Genomic DNA, 17,750 nt, shown 5'->3' with positions numbered 1-17,750 from the left:
TGACTGGCATCGGTTGAGCCCCCTTTTGAAAAAGAAAAAGATGCTTTGCATGAAGCACTCTCAAAAATACGCGTGCCTTTCCCGTCCCCTGGCTGACCCAGGGGAAGAAAAGTCCTCTGAGAGCCATGACTTGTTCATCTTGGTTCTTTTAGAAACACAGCGAGGGGACTCCAACCACAGTCTCCCTCGTTTCCACTAACTGGGCCACACACACCCCACTTGACTGGCATCGGTTGAGCCCCCTTTTGAAAAAGAAAAAGATGCTTTGCATGAAGCACTCTCAAAAATACGCGTGCCTTTCCCGTCCCCTGGCTGACCCAGGGGAAGAAAAGTCCTCTGAGAGCCATGACTTGTTCATCTTGGTTCTTTTAGAAACACAGCGAGGGGACTCCAACCACAGTCTCCCTCGTTTCCACTAACTGGGCCACACACACCCCACTTGACTGGCATCGGTTGAGCCCCCTTTTGAAAAAGAAAAAGATGCTTTGCATGAAGCACTCTCAAAAATACGCGTGCCTTTCCCGTCCCCTGGCTGACCCAGGGGAAGAAAAGTCCTCTGAGAGCCATGACTTGTTCATCTTGGTTCTTTTAGAAACACAGCGAGGGGACTCCAACCACAGTCTCTCTCGTTGCCACTAATTGGGCCACACACACCCCACTTGACTGGCATCAATTGACCCAATTTTCAAGATGAAAAAGATGCTTTGCATGAAGCACTCTCAAAAATACGCGTGCCTTTCACCTCCCCTGGCTGACCCAGGGGAAGAAAAGTCCTCTGAGAGCCATGTCCACATTGTCAGTGGACAGACACGTGTGCTTATCTGCCAGCAGACCCCCAGCAGCACTGAAGACAGGTTCCGAGAGAACGCTGGCTGCAGGACACGACAAGATCCCCAAGGCGTACGTGGCGAGCTCAGGCAATTTATCAAGATTGGAAGCCTAAAATGAGCAGGGCTCAAGTTGCACAATAATGGAATCGATGTTTCCTTGCATATACTCATATATCTGTGTGTCCTCCTCTTTTTCCTTGTCCAGCTGTTTTGTTTTCGCATGAGTATATGTCCTTGTCACTTTCCCATGTGTTTGTGTTGTGTTGTGAGTTGTTTGTCACCTTTTGGACACCTTTGAGGGTGTTTTCTAGGTGTTTTTATGTGTTTGTGATTGCCTGCCATTGTTTCCTATGCAGTTCGAGTTCGGTTCGTCGAACGTTCGACGAGCCGAACTCGAACGGGACCTCCGTTCGGCGAACCGACCTCGAGCCGAACCGGGACCGGTTCGCTCATCTCTACTAATTTTTCATGTGATTGTACATAAGTCTTTTCACTTTAATATGTCTGTGTATATAATGAGTGATGCAAACTATTATATACATTGGAGTGATGTATACTCCCTTGTTCAGTGTATGTAAATCACTGCTTACATTTCTGTTTTTTAATATTCTCTTTTTTTCTGTATTATACACAGTATCACCTTGATAAAAGCTCTACGAGCTGAAACGTCGGTGTAATTGATGAACCTTTTTTTGTGCCTTGCAATAAAATCACTTGAGAAAAAAAAAAAATTTCATTTCATATTCTCTTATCTGAGTGTGCCGAAGCTTGCCCTTTTTTATTAAGATATTTCTTGGCCCAGTCTTTATCTTATGTTTCTTGTTCCAAGGTGGTCATTTTTCAGCCTTCCTTACCTTGGCCATGGCCCTGAGTATGGCACACCTTATGACCAAACTGGTGGCAAATGGCATCTTGGCAGCTTCATGCTTGATTTTCCTCAATTCATGAGCAGTTATTTTATGCCTTTTTTGCCCAACACGCTTCTTGCGACCTTGTTGTTTATTTGCCATGAAACGCTTGATTGTTTGGTGATCATGCTTCAAAAGTTTGGCAATTTCAAGACTGCTGCATCCCTCTGCAAGACATCTTTCAATTTTGGACTTTTCAGCGCCCGTTAAATCTCTCTTCTGACCCATTTTGCCAAAGGAAAGGAAGTTGCCTAATAATTAAGCACACCTTATATAGGGTGTTGATGTCATTACACCACACCCGTCTTCATTACAGAGATGCACATCACATGATTTACTTAATTGGTAGTTGGCGCTCTCAAGCCTATAAAGCTTGGAGTAGGACAACATGTATAAAAATTATCATGTGATCAAAATACTCATTTGCCTAATAATTCTGTACACAGTGTATTTTCAGCAGAGCAATGTCGAACTTTGGGCTTTGTTTCCATGATTATGAATGTGTCCTTGATTACACCTTCCTGTTATTTTATAAAATGATCCCTCAAATGTTTTTTTTAATGTTGGTTCTTTTTGTGAACATATTTTAATAGATTTTGAAGATTTGATACATATCTTACTCAATTACAGAAGGGGGAAGTATGGAGGGAGGGGAAAATAAAATGGGGAAAAAAATGAGGCGGGTACTAATTACAAAGGTCTTGTTGAGTGATGAGTTATTATAAGCTAAAGAAAAGAATGAGTCCATTTTTATTCATGCATACAAGTACAACTAGTTCTATAATGGTAACCAATTAATAAAAGTCAAGTCATTTTTTACAAAGTTCCTCTTCTTGGCTTCATCTTATTTTGACCTCAAACATCTTGGCTAAGGAGGAAAGATGTTATTCCAATATTGCCATCTTTTGGAATTTGTGAAAAGATTATTGTTTCTTAAAAGCTAGAGAATCCAAAGGCTTTGTGTATGGAAACTATTCTGTCTGAAATGTTTTGCAAATCTTTTTGTTTCCACCTTGAAGCTATTAACAATTTAGTAATCTATGATAATAAGTGATGGGCAAATAGTCACTATTCGTGTTCGGATTATTCACAATGAATCCCAAAGTACTATTCCAGTATTCGCAAAGGCAAGAAAAAATGCTTGGATTCCCCATCGACTTAAATTAGGTTCACAATTCGAATACGAAAATAGTACTTTGGATTCGTTACGAACACATAGTTACTATTCGCCCATCACTAATTATAATATTTCTATATTTAGGAAGGACTTCTTGTATACCAAGGGAGAGCAAAGCAAGATGACGAGTACATTTAATATTGGTGTTAATAATCCTCTATGGCCCCTATAACCAGAATACTCTATATAAGAGCCCAAGCCGATCTATGTAACATAAAAAACACTGCTATAATACTAACCTAAGGGGCGGTCCAGTCCAATGGATGTCGCTGCTCGCAGTCCGGCACCTACTCTCTGCAGCTATTGCCGTCCTCCTTCTTCCCAGCTCAGTGTGCATGCCATCCACACAAGCTGACATTGTGGTCCTGCGCACGCGCATGACTCTCTGCCCTGCTGAGGGTAGATCAAAGTACTGTAATGTGCAGGCATGAGGAAAGGTGAAAGATCCCCCGACATGCGTACTACAATACTTTGATCTGCCCTAAGCAGGGAAGATCAAACTGTGCCTGCGCAGGACCTCAATGCTGGGTAGTGTGCATGACGTAGGACGCGTCATGCACACTGGCCTCAGAAGAAGGAGGATCACCACAGACAGGTGGTGCCGGACCGGAGAGAGGAAGCCCCAGACTGAAGAGCAGCAACACCCTTTGGACCGGACCACCCCCTAGGTGAGTATTATAAAAGTGTTTTTTACGTTCTACAGAGTGGCCAGAGCTCTTATATACAGTATTATAGAATACTGTATATAAGAGCTCAGTGGTGGTGGCTACAGCTTATAGTTGCCAAATCTGATGACAAGTCCCTTTAACTAAACTATTGCAAAGTCTTGATTGGCCTGATATTTAACATTTCGCATTCGCTTATCCAAACTTCAAAAACTAAAAAGGTTTCGATCTTGTACTATTTCCCTCTCTGTTGGTGAGAGGTCATTGAACTTCTTGTTTTTCCTGCAAAAGAGGACATTTTTTAGTTTTCACTTTCTTCCACATTGGACTCATGTAGAATGTAGTTTGGGTCACTTCAATGTCAATTATCACAAAATCTCCTTTTGGCGAATCAAAATTTTGAAGATGTTGTACAGTCCCTGATAAAAGTTCTGTCGATTATCCATGTTATGTAAATAAAAGCTTATAATCTGACTTTAAATTCATTCATTGGTTTCATAAATTACTCTTTTGAAAGCTGAAACCCTCCCAAATTAGTTTAGATTATAAAAATAAAGTTGCTGGAAAGCTGAAATATTGATCATTTAATGAACACAGAAAGGTCAGATTTTGGCAAGACAAAAGTTTTGTTGTCCACAAGTAATGTTAAATTCAAACCAATAATTAACTTCTAATACAAAGATATGTTGCATAACATTGGTGAATGAAGTTGTGGTGCTATTAGAGCCATATTTAATATTTTGTTTGACTTCCATGACCTTGAAGGACTGCATCCATGCGGTTCAACAATGATTCATACAATTTATTGATGAAGTCATCAGGAATAGCAAAGAATGCAGTCTTACATGCCTCCCAGAGTTCATCTAGATTCTTTGGTTTTGTCTTCCAAGCTTCCTCTTTCATCCTACCCCAAACATGCTCAAGGATGTTCATGTCTGGTGACTGGGCTGGCCAGTCGTTGAGCACCTTGATCTTCTTTGCCAGCAGGAACTTTGTTGTAAAGATGGATTTATGAGATGGAGCACCATCCTGCTGCAGAATTTGACCCCTTTTATGATTGGGAATGTAAGAGGTAGCTAATACTTCTTTATATTTTAGGTATTGATATTGCCTTTCACCTTGCAAATGTTTCGCACACCCGCATACTGAATGTAACGCCAAACCATGATCTTTCCACCACCAAACTTAACGGTTTTCTGGATCCATACGGGCTCCAGTAGGTCTCCTGCAGTATTTGCGGCGGCTGTGGTGTAATTCAACTGAAGATTCATCAGAAAAATCCACCTTCTGCCACTTTTCCAGCGTCCATCTGTTTAGCAGGCTGTGGGACTTGGCAAATGCCACATTGTTTTTTTTAATTGCCCTTTGTTTAGTGCTGGCTTCTGGGCACTGATTCAACCATGGCCATTTCGAAACAGAATCCTAAAAACTGTTCTAGTTGACACAGGGACTTGAGATAACCAGGCATTTTGGAGCTTTGCTGCAGTGGAAGAGAGGCTAGCTTTGGATTTTCTAACCAACAAACGTTCCTCCTGAGCAGTTGTCTGCCGGACCTGGGCTTGTCAAAAACATCTCCAGTCTCTTCAAATCTTTTTATAATTCTTTGTACTTGACGCTGAGACACATTAAAGGTGCCAGCCACCTCTGCAGTGGATCTGGTCTTTAGCCTCTTGATAATCAAGGCTTTGGTCGCAGGGTGAATGTTTGACATGTTGTCAGAGGTGAAGTTGCAGTTCAACTGAAGGTCTGGGGTGCTGGGTTTCTTTTTATACACACCCACTAATTAACCGATCATTTAGTGAGCACAGGTGAGTATGTAAACTAGGATTGGGTGCATTATATTACAAGGCGACAAAACTTTTGTCTTGCCAAAATCTGACCTTTCTGTGTTCATTAAATAATCAATATTTCAGCTTTGCAGCAACTTTATTTTCATAACCTAAAACAAATTTGGGAGGGTTTCAGCTCTCAAAAGAGTAATTTATGAAACCAATGGATAAATTTAAAGTCAGGTTATAAGCTTTTATTTACATAACATAGATAAGCGACAGAACTTTTGTCAGGGACTGTAGATAATTTACAGTGATGGAAGATAGTGGTGCAACCTCTTAAAAAAAGTAGACATCTTTTATTTTGGAATATTGTAGACGTCATGAGGCTTCTTTTTAAAAGGAAAAGTTAGGACTGTGTTTCAGTTCATTAATGGAGTGGATATTAGAATTATCTTTACTTGGTGAAACTGGTTCCTCTTTAACATTGGTGGTGGGGTTTAAAATGAACTTCATAACGATTTCTGAGTTCAACAGCGTGTACTCTGTTTGAGTCTCAATGGAATGAAACCCTGGTTTGGTGAAGTAATCTGGATCATGAACTTCATTTTTCATGGAGGGTTCTTTTACATTTGTGGGTCTACTTAATGTAGACATGAATGCTTTCTTTCTTTTTCTATTTAGATCCTTCTTCAAATCTTCTGAGATTATTTTTTCTCCTTTTGACACAACAGGAAATATAGACGGTACAGCATCCTTGTGTAGAATTCTTGTTTTTTGTTCCAGGTAATAGCAATCATCCGTGAAATGACTAGAACAAATCCCATGCTTGTTGAGTTTTCTTTCTTCAAGAATTCTCTGCGCTAATGAGTCAATATCTTCAAACTCTTGTCCGGTAGCCTGTAGCCAAAGCTTAATTTTTGCTATATCACTGGGATATCTGTGCAGAATTATTTCCGCACTTTGTCCCTTTCTGCCTGATTTGTTTGAACACTGGTTCACCAAACAGGTCGGCATTTTTTTTTACCTAAAGAAGATAATTAGAAAATAATGGCAGTCATTAAACAATATATTTTTTATAATGCACAGTCAGCACCCAAAATGGTAAACTACTTTGGTGAAAGAAAGAAAAATTGGTGTTAAGAGATTACATAATTAGGCTGACTCACATTAAAAGTACCGTATTTTTTGTTTTAGAAGGTGCACCGGATTATAAGACGCAGACCACATTTAGAGAATAAAAAGGGGTCTGTCTTATAATCTGTTGGTGTCTTATCGGGAGGATGGACCAGCAGCGGTGATGGGGTGGGCTCACAGGAGGCAGGGGGTGTGGTGAAGTAGGGCGATGCGGCAGGTGTCCCAGATGCTGTCCCAGGAACTGTTGGTGGTGAGGGTTTCAAAGAAATGGCGCCCGGAGTTGGCGCCTGAGCAGATTGAGCTATTGGATCAATGACAAGCTCAAATCTCATTGGTGCACACGCCATCTCTGGGTACCATTTTCCTTAACTCCATTGCTGGGAGATCGATGTGCCTTAGACGGGGCATGCGCAGATGAGATCTTGAGCCAAGAGCTCAATCTGTGCCGACTCCAGGCACTATTATTTGAAGCCCGTACCGCCTACATTTTCAGAGTAGCCCCTGCCCCACTGCTCACATCACAGATACCTGCAGCCCCAGCACAGCGCCCACAGAACAGCGATCGCAGCCCCAGCATTGCCCCTGCCTCCTGATACCCCTCTCCACCACGTCCTGGTAAGCTACATTTTGTTATAAGGTGCACCCCTCATTTTCCTTCCAAATTTGTGGGAGGAAAAGTGCATCTTATAATCCAAAAAATATAGTAATTACAGAAAAATTTTTGGGAAAAAAAATAAATCACAACACAATTTGGTAGCAGGTGCCGCAAAGCTCTGCCCCCAATTGTTAACCTGTTAAAAGCTATTTTCAAACTTTGCCAGGACCATTATTAGAAACGAGAATTGGCAGCGTCGGGAAGGGGTTAATGGGAAGTCTCTCAAAGTGAGGAGGTACTCCGGCACAAAACGTCCATGCAGACAAAAAATGTTGAAGATTAAAAAAACATCTTTAATTCTTATTAGATAAAATACATGGTGAGGATAAAATTTCCTATGATTGACACGATTCAGACGCTGGGTCTTTTAGTCATAATCATCATGAATGAATAAGAAGAGCAGGACCATGTTAACCATTTCTGTAGGCAGCAATTAACAATGTAATAATAAAAATGAACAAAATTTTGTATTAAACCTAATTGCAAAAATTATTTTTGTCCAATTACATGGATTTAAGTAAGACAAAAAAATTGTCACCAAAAAAAAGAGAACCCCTTTTCAGTAGCATATGACAAAATAATAGTTTAACTTACCTGATCAGTAAGAATTTTTAATATGCCGGACCTAAGCTCAGGCTCTACGTTTTAAATTCAAAACCTGTTAAATAATAATTTTCAGAAATTATTTATTTGAATAATAAACAATGGAAATATATTTTATAATTGTATATGTAGCTTACCAGACTGTTGGGAGCAGAAGAATCTCAAAAGTAATCAATAGTCTAAAACGAACAACACAGCACCATAATCTGTAAAAAAAAAAAAATAAATAAAAAAGTAAGCACATTAAAAATATGTTTTTAAAAAATATAAATTACAAATTTAAAAACTATCTGAGAGCTCCATCTGCACACGCGCCGACTCTGGGCGCCATTATTTGAAGAACTTACCGCTGACATCTTCAGAATGGCTAATGCCTCTCTGCCTGCAGCGAGCACCGGTCCAGCACACAGCAGCGCCGGCTGCCGCACAGCCTTGCTGCCCGCCCGCCGCAGAGAGTATTGCTGCCCGCCCGCCGCACAGAGCCTTGGTGTCCACCTACCGCACAGAGAGAAAGCCAGCAGTACAGCGCACAGCATTGTCCTGCCTCCTGTGACCCCTCTCCACCCCCCCCCCCCGTTAAGCTACATTCAGATTTTAAGATGTACCCCTCATTTTCCTCCCAGACAGAAAACATGGTCACAGACATGGTCACAGAAAGATAAGACAGGTAGAAGACTGAAGAATGTGGTCAGAGGCAAGCTAAGTCTTTACCAGTAATCACAATAGAGAAACAATTCTGCACACAAAGGAAATCACAAATACATATTGTCGAAGGCTGGGTAGTCCAGAATGGGAACCTTAAATATTGTACCTCGAAGACATCATAATTGTTATCCAGGAAGTGATTCAGCCACAAAATATACACAGAACAATAGACTTGACTGGAGCAGCCGTTGTGATCACCAAATAGAAAACCACAAGGAACATAGGCCCTGATTTAAAAAAACAATGATATTCACGTCAGTATTGATGAGGGAATGTGTTTGAGTCAAAGGCTCCTGATTCTTTCATAGTCACATGCCTTTTAATTAAGTGGGAGTATCTGACATGTGCCACATCGCCACAAATCTTAGGCAGAAGGTTCTGGAGTAAGGCATTACGCAGATCAACAAGCTGTGGCGTCATGCACCCACTCCATCCACTTTGACAGAGCTAGCCAAATCTAAAAAATGCAGAAGTACCAAAAATTTTGTGCAGCTCTAACGTTTTGTGACATAAAGAGTCCACGTGTGCACAGTAATAATGTTAAAGCCTGAAAGAAATGTCATCCTCTCTGTGGCACACACTCTCCACACTGATGAGGGGCCATACCGCGAAACAGCTGTCTGTGGATGGATACCTGGCCTTGGCATTTGCCTTGTCATATCTTTAAACTTATCAAGAGTTGGATATTGACTAAAAGGGACACTTAACATGGTGGTTATGATGGTCTCCTAAAAAGAGCCACTCCTTGGCTAGGTTCTTCCCGGAGGGATATCTGGCTATTTTCGGTATCAAGACTCCTAACAGAGGCTCTACAGACCTGTCTGACTTGCATACTTCCCAGGGGGCAATGCAACTAGGATTTCACTGTGTTGAGCGTCTTTGTTGGCTGCCGGCAGAGTTTTCTCTTGGCTGTTTTCCCTGAGATCAGTGATTGTTTTGTCTTGTTGGTCTACTAGGCATTGCTCCCACATGGCCAGAATCCTACTCCACACTGATGAGGGGCAATACCCCGAAACAGCTGTCTGTGGATGGATACCTGGCCTTGGTATTTCCCTTATCATATCTTTAAACTCGTCAAGAGTTGGATTTTGACTAAAAGGGCCGATTAATATGGTGGTTATGGTGGTCTCCTAAAAAGAGCTATTCCTTGGCTAGCTTCTTCCCAGAGTGATATCTGGCTATTTTCCATGTCGAGACTCCTAACAGAGGCTCCATGGACCTTTCTGACTTGCATCTGTGCCGCCCCCGTGCCAGAAGCCGGCGCTGCTCGGGTCCGAGACTTCAGGGGTGGTGGCCCGAGGGACTCTGGACCCGGGGGTCTCGCAGACACGCCGAATAAATGGGGGAGGGCGTAGATGTACGGGCTAGGCCGTAGTAAGTTCGTGACGCCACCACCACTGCTGTTATGGGGCACCCGGGGGAGATGTTGTGCAGCAAGTTGTTAACCCCTCTGTAGGTAAGGATGGTGGCCCGGGGACCCAGTGGCTCAGTGCAGGGAATGGCGACCACAGGGGGTGCTGGTGTACTCACTGTTAGTAAAACACACAAGTCTTCGGTAAACCAAGGTGATGGTGGCCGGTGCCGCGGCCGGTTGTGTTATGATCCGGAACCATAGAAGACCACCATAACTCATTGGTAAAAGGTGACAAGAACATTGGCAACTAATCTGGCCGCCATCCCCTTACTAACCATCAACACTAGAAGTAGCCGAGGGGTGAACTAACATCCTGTGCACCGCGAACCCAGCCGGAGAACTAGCTATCCTAAAGGAAGGAAAGATGAATAACTCTCTGCCTCAGAAAATAGACAAAGAATAGCAAGCCCCCCACATTCAAAGACTGCGATGATATAGGAAAACACAATACAGAGATAGATGATAGGATTAGCAAAAGGTGAGGCCCCCACTGACTAAAATAAGAAAGGACAGGAAAGGGGCTGATGGTGGCCAGAGAAAAACCCTGCAAAATTCCAAATTCCTGATAGTACAAAAAGGCCCTCAGATCGCACGATCTGCACTCCGTCCTATACCTGGCGCTCTTGTCATACCAATGAACAGAAAACAAGAATCATTACAAATTCAAAAAGCCACAAACACATGGACTTATCGGCGCCATACTCCAAACAAAACTGCAGGGAGTTTCCCAGCTAAGCAACTGAGAGGGAAAAGCCCTGCATGCAAATAAACTGAAAACAACCACAGCAAATGACAAACTCAGATAAGCATAAAAGAACCAAACAACAAATAAAGAGCAAAGCACTTATCTGGGGTAGATGTGGTCTGGAGCAGAATGAAGCAGGCTGGTGAACAAAGAACAACTGACATCCGGCATAGCCTGCTATCAGACCAGGATTTAAATAAGCAGAGAGTTAGCAATGGAAACGCCCATTGCTCAACACACCTGGTCTATGTCCAAACCATTCCTGGCCACAAGAGGGAGCCTCCCAGCAGCCAAAGCATAACTGACATTCACAACACGGTTGCGCTCGGGTCCTCCACCCGGCTGGTGGTCTCTATCCTTTTCCTGCACTGCTTTGTGTAAGGTGGACTTTACTGGTGTGAAACTCAGGAGTCCGCTCCCGGCTGGATGTGGCCTAAGGAGCCATGCCCGCAGATGCTGGCCCGTGGGATCTATGGGCCCTGGCGGTGCCCTCTTATCCCTAATCGGTGGGTTGTTGTCTTCTATGAGGGACTTTTGGGTGGGACAGGACCTCTAGTCCTGGCCTCAATCGGTTAATTAACCAGTTCTGCTTGGTTCCAGGCCTGGCTTCAGGGTCCGAGTACCTCCCTTTGTGCTCCGGTTTCTGAGTCGGTTTCCCGAGTCGGTACTGGCGGGCTACAACCCTGTCCCGGTCTACCTTGGTTCTGCTGAGCCGTCTTCCTGTCTCCTGCTGATGGAGACCACCGTCTGCCTCCTAGCCAGTGGCACCAGGGCTCCTAGCCTGGTACCGTTCAACTTGAACTTCCTTGCTGGAGCTACACTTAGCTCCAGCCCACACTCCTTTCCAAACTAAACTACAAACTCAGACTGCTTGTTTTCCCGCCCTGGGCTGCCTGGACCCCTGGGTGGGCGTGTCCCAACCGCCTGGTCACGCCCAGGGGGGTGACTAGGGTTTCTAGTTGGCTGTGTGTTTCCTAGTGAGGGAACGGTGTAATGCGGGGGCCTAACTGTGACTACCTGGTTTTGCCAGGGCGTCACACATCCTCTCTGTGGCAACAGATAGTGAGGGTGGTGACCGTGACAATTTTAGGTAAGGGAGAACAAATCTCTGCTTTAGTGATGCACATGAAACATATAAGGGCCCCAGGGTATTCCAGCACGGCACACTTCCACATCATAAATAAATGGTTGTGGAAAACAGACTACATTTTGTATCTGTGTATCCATCTTGTCTCACGACTCCTGTTTCATGGTAATCAACAGTTAAAACTTCTGGGCGGAGAAGTTACATATTTCTGTTCACACCCCTAAATTCCTATTTCCTATGTCTTTCAGTGATAAGTTTCCTTTGTTTTGTTGAGGGTTGTGCTGTATTGATTTCTCGAGTGCTCGTAAGACAATCATTATTTGGAGTTCAAAAGGCATAAAAGGGAGTTGATTTCACAAACACGGAGCTGATGAAGTCACAACTAGCCAAGCCATGTGTGTGATCACCAGGGGTCGTGAACATCTCTTGTTAATTAAAAAATGATATATAGATTATACTGGCTGATCGTACATGTGTCTCAGCAGATACTTGACCAAGAGTCGGTGCAAGTAAGAGACCGGGAGACACTGCTACCAAGATATACAAATGTATAACACAGAGAGCACTGGACCCCCAGGACTGAGCTCAGAGCAGAGAAACCAGACCGCGTCGGACCACCGGGACTGAGCTTAGGGTAGAGAAACCAGAGAGCGCTGGACTCCCGGGACTGAGATCAGGGCAGAGAAACCAGAGAGCACCGGACCCCCAGGACTGAGCTCAGGGCAGAGAAACCAGAGAGCGCCACCCCCGGGACTGAGCTCAGAGCAGAGAAACCAGAGATTGACGGACTTTCGGGACTGAGCTTAGGGCAGAGAAACCAGAGAGCGCCGGACCCCAGGACTGAGCTGAGGGCAGAGAAACCAGAGAGCACTGGACCCTCAGGACTGAGCTCCCAGAGAGCGCCACCCCCGGGACTGAGCTTAGGGCAGAGAAACCAGAGAACACCGGACCCCTGGGACTGAGATCAGGGCAGAGAAACCAGAGAGTGCTGGGCTTCCGGGACTGAGCTTAGGGCAGAGAAACCAGAGAGAGCGCCGGACCCCTGGGACTGAGCTCAGGGCAGAGAAACCAGGAGCCCCAGACCCCCAGGACTGAGCTCACGGCAGAGAAACTAGAGAGCACCGGACCACCGGGACTGAGCTCAGGGCAGAGAATCCAGAGAGCGTCGGACCACCGGGACTGAGCTCAGGTCAGAGAAATGGGGCTGTAAGGCCGACACTGATGTGGCAAGGAGAGACACAATAATATACTTGCGGCTCCATTCCATATACGTTGTACACACACTGCTCCACTTCGTACACGTTGTACACACACGGCTCACCTCTGTACATATCGTACAAATGCAACCCTGCTCCATACACCTTGTACACACACGACTCCACTCCGCACACACAAGGCACCACTCGGTAAATGTCATACACACACGGTTCCTCTCCGTACACGTCGTACACACATGGCACCTCTCTGTACACGTCGTGCACACACAGTTCCTCCCCGTACACATCATAGACACACGGCTTCTCTTCGTACACATCGTAGACACACAGCTCCTCTCCGTACACGTCGTACACACACGGCTCCAGTATGTACATGTCGTAGACCCACGGCTCCTCTCCGTACATGTTGTAGACACACGGCTCCTCTCTATAGACATCGTACACACACGGCTCCTCTCTGTACACGTCGTAGACACACTGATCCTCTCCGTACACATCGTACACACATGGCTCCTCTCCGTACACGTTGTACACACACGGCTCCACTCCGTACATGTCATAAACAGACGGCTACTCTCCGTACATGTCGTAGACACATGGCTACTCTCTGTGCACGTCACAGACACACAGCTACTCTCCGTGCACGTCGTACACACACGGCTCCTCTCCGTATACGTCGTATACACACGGCTCCTCTCCGTACACGTCGTAGACACATGGCTCCTCTCCGTACACGTCGTAGACACATGGCTCCTCTCCGTACAAGTCGTAGACACACGGCTCCTCTCCGTACACGTCGTAGACACACAGCTCCTCTCCGTACACGTCGTAGACACACGGCTCCACTCTGTACACATCGTAGACACACGGCTCCTCTCCGTACACGTCGTAGACACTTGGCTCATCTCTGTACATGTCGTAGACACACGCTTCCTCTCTGTATACCTCGTAGACACACGGCTCCTCTCTGTACACGTCGTACATACACGGCTCCACTCCGAACACATCATACACACACGGCTCCTCTCCGTACATGTCATAGACACACTGTTCATCTTCATACACATCGTAGACACATGGCTCCTCTCCGTACACGTCGTAGACACACGTCTCTTCTCCGTACATGTTGTAGACACACGGCTCCTCTCCAAACACGTCGTACACACATGAGCTTAGGGCAGAGAAACCAGAGAACACTGGACCCCAGGACTGAGCTCAGGGCAGAGAAACCAGAGAGCGCCACCCCCGGGAGTGAGCTCAGGGCAGAGAAACCAGAAAGCACCGGACCCCCGGGACTGAGCTCAGGGCAGAGAAACCAGAGAGTGCCGGACTTCTGGCACTGAGCTTAGTGCTGAGAAACCAGAGAGCGCCGGACGCCGGGGCTGAGCTCAGGTTAGAGAAACCAGAGAGCACCAGACACCCATGACTGAGCTCACGGCAGAGAAACCAGAGAGCAGCGGATCACCGGGACTGGCTCAGGGCAGAGAAACCAGAGAGCATCGGACCACCGGGACTGAGCTCAGGTCAGAGAAATGGGGCTGTAAGGCCGACACTGGTGTGGCAAGGAGAGACACAATAATATACTTGCGGCTCCATTCCATATACGTTGTACACACACTGCTCCACTTTCTACACGTTGTACACACACGGCTCCTCTTTGTACACATCGTACAAATGCGACCCTGCTCCATACACCTTGTACACACACGGCTCCACTCTGCACACACACGGTGCCTCTCGGTAAATATCATACACACACAGTTCCTCTCCGTACACACACACTGCCTCTCTGTACACATCGTACACACACAGTTCCTCTCCATACACGTCGTAGACACACGACTCCAGTCTGTACATGCAGTAGACCCACGGCTTCTCTCCGTACATGTTGTAGACACATGGCTCCTCCCTGTAGACGTCGTACACACACGGCTCCTCTCTGTACACGTCATACACGCACGGCATCACTCCATACACGTCGTAGACACACGGCTACTCTCCGTACACGTCGTAGACACACGGCTACCCTCCGTACATGTTCATGTACACGCATGGCTCCACTCTGTACACGCCGTAGACACTACTCTCCGTACATGTCGGAGACACACTGCTCCTCACCGTAGACGTCGTACACACATGGCTCCTCTCCGTACACTTTGTACACACACGGCTCCACTCCGTATATGTCATAGACAGACGGCTACTCTCCATACATGTCGTAGACACATGGCTACTATCTGTGCACGTCACAGACACACGGCTCATCTCTGTACGTGTCGTAGACACACGGCTCCTCTCCATACACGTCGTAGACACATGACTCCTCTCCGTACACGTCGTGGACACAGGGCTCCACTCCGTACACGTTGTAGACACACGGCTCCTCTCCCTGCACGTCGTAGACACTTGGCTCATCTCTGTACACGTCGTAGACACTTGGCTTATCTCTGTACACGTCGTAGATACACACTTCCTCTCCGTATACCTCGTAGACACATGACTCCTCTCCGTATACCTCGTAGACACACACTTCCTCTCCGTATACCTCGTAGACACACGACTCCTCTCCGTACACGTCGTACACACGGCTCCACTCCAAACACATTGTACACACATGGCTCCTCTCCGTACATGTCATAGACACACTGTTCATCTTCGGTTGCACGTTGTAGACACACGGCTCCTCTCCCTGCACGTCGTAGACACTTGGCTCATCTCTGTACACGTCGTAGACACTTGGCTTATCTCTGTACACGTCGTAGATACACACTTCCTCTCCGTATACCTCGTAGACACACGACTACTCTCCGTATACCTCGTAGACACACACTTCCTCTCCGTATACCTCGTAGACACACACTTCCTCTCCGTATACCTCGTAGACACACGACTCCTCTCCGTACACGTCGTACACACACGGCTCCACTCCAAACACATTGTACACACATGGCTCCTCTCCGTACATGTCATAGACACACTGTTCATCTTCGGTTGCACGTTGTAGACACACGGCTCCTCTCCCTGCACGTCGTAGACACTTGGCTCATCTCTGTACACGTCGTAGACACTTGGCTTATCTCTGTACACGTCGTAGATACACACTTCCTCTCCGTATACCTCGTAGACACACGACTACTCTCCGTATACCTCGTAGACACACACTTCCTCTCCGTATACCTCGTAGACACACACTTCCTCTCCGTATACCTCGTAGACACACGACTCCTCTCCGTACACGTCGTACACACACGGCTCCACTCCAAACACATTGTACACACATGGCTCCTCTCCGTACATGTCATGGACACACTGTTCATCTTCGGTTGCACGTTGTAGACACACGGCTCCTCTCCGTACACGTTGTAGACACATGGCTCCACTCTGTACATGTCGTAGACACACAGCTCATCTTCGTACACATCGTAGACACATGGCTCATCTCCGTACACATTGTAGACACATGGTTCCTCTCCGTACATGTCACACACACATCTCTGCTACGTCCACACTGTAAATCCCTCCTGACCCCACACATTAACTTTACCTAATCCAGCACCAGCACAGCAGAGTCCTGCATACACTGAGGAGCTGATCATGTGACCCCTGACTCCTCCCCTCCATGTGACATCATCACAGGTCCTGGAAGCTCAGAGCAGCTATATATCTAGTGTGCGGCTCTGCAGGTGGAGGTGTGTAGAGATTCCCCATTACTGGGGCAGGGGGCATTAACCCCTTCACTACTGAAATTATTTTGATGTTTTTGTTTTCAATCCAAAAGTGGAAATAGTACCAGCACAAATCCGTAGAAAATGTTTGAATTCATTTAGTACAAAAAGGCATAAAAGCAAGAAGGTAAGTGGATAACAAATATATAACCAGTGCAGGACAGGTAGAGGTAACGCGTTTCGGGCCCAATGTAGCCCTTAGTCTCAACCTTGGTGCAGCCGGGACTGCTAATGCAGGCTGGATTGCTGTGAGCAGCAGGGATGTAGGATTCGGCTGAGGCAGCTGATGTAGTGGTAGCTGAGATGGCAGGTACTGATGGGTGTAGCAGGTTTGGTTAGGACAGCAGGCACGGATGGTACTATCAGTGCAGCAGGTACAGTCTATATGGCTGGTCCAGATAGGTGTAGCAGGTACGGCAGATAATGCATGTTAGAAAGCTCAGCAGAGGTTCAGCCAACAGGTATGGGACCTGACAGCTAGCAATGTGTCTCTAAGGATAAACCACATTGCCCAGGCATATCCCATAGGGGAGGGTGACTTAAATACCTGGGGGGTGAAACACAGTGCAGGGATGCCGATAACGGAGTTACATATCAGAATGGGAGACTAAGTTAGTTAATAAAGTATAAGGAGATCCAGGAGACGGCAAGATTCGTGATGCCAAAGTAAGAGACGATCTGTAGTAGGAAGCAGTGATCAACTGTGTCGAACACAGAGGACAGGTCTAGAAGGAGGAGTATAGAGAATTGTCTGTTAGCTTTGGGAGGAATGAAGTCATTTGTAATTTTGAGGATTTGATTGATGTTGGAATCAGGAAACAGGAGGTATAACTGCGGATGAAACGGATGGATGATTGGACCAGAGAGCAGTAGTGGTAAGGACAAGGCCTTCTCTCCCCTGTACCAGTTTGTCATTGTTAGTTTCAGGGCTGCCACTAGGCATTTCAGGGTCTCATAATGGCAAAATTTTCGAGACTCTGCCCAGGCTCCACCCAAGCCCCACCTCCACCCCTCAAACCTTCCAAGTATATATATATATATATATACAATGGAACCTCTGTTAACGAGTAACCCAGTTAGCGAGTATTCCGCTTAACGAGCAAAGCTTGCTGT

At 46.0% G+C, this 17,750-nt stretch overlaps 2 protein-coding genes and 1 long non-coding RNA gene across 4 annotated transcripts in view; 1 reads left to right on the top strand and 2 right to left on the bottom strand.

Annotated features, from left to right (window-relative positions):
• The window catches only part of LOC142312968 (uncharacterized), a 408,714-nt gene that overhangs the window by 205,135 nt on the left and 185,829 nt on the right, over positions 1–17,750 (bottom strand). The gene's annotated exons all lie outside the window — the stretch shown is intronic.
• The window catches only part of LOC142312238 (uncharacterized), a 155,119-nt gene that overhangs the window by 99,669 nt on the left and 37,700 nt on the right, over positions 1–17,750 (top strand). The gene's annotated exons all lie outside the window — the stretch shown is intronic.
• On the bottom strand, positions 5,601–16,515 carry LOC142312284 (uncharacterized). The gene is made up of 4 exons (XR_012754348.1): positions 16,457–16,515; positions 7,882–7,950; positions 7,736–7,799; positions 5,601–6,376 (listed from the first exon to the last, which is right to left on the bottom strand). It is a non-coding gene; the product is annotated as an uncharacterized LOC142312284 (long non-coding RNA).

This window comes from Anomaloglossus baeobatrachus, chromosome 5 (assembly GCF_048569485.1).
Source record: "Anomaloglossus baeobatrachus isolate aAnoBae1 chromosome 5, aAnoBae1.hap1, whole genome shotgun sequence".
Classification (NCBI taxonomy): Eukaryota; Metazoa; Chordata; class Amphibia; order Anura; family Aromobatidae; genus Anomaloglossus; species Anomaloglossus baeobatrachus.
Note: the sequence above shows the minus strand (reverse complement) of the source record. Positions and strands in the feature narration are given on the sequence as shown.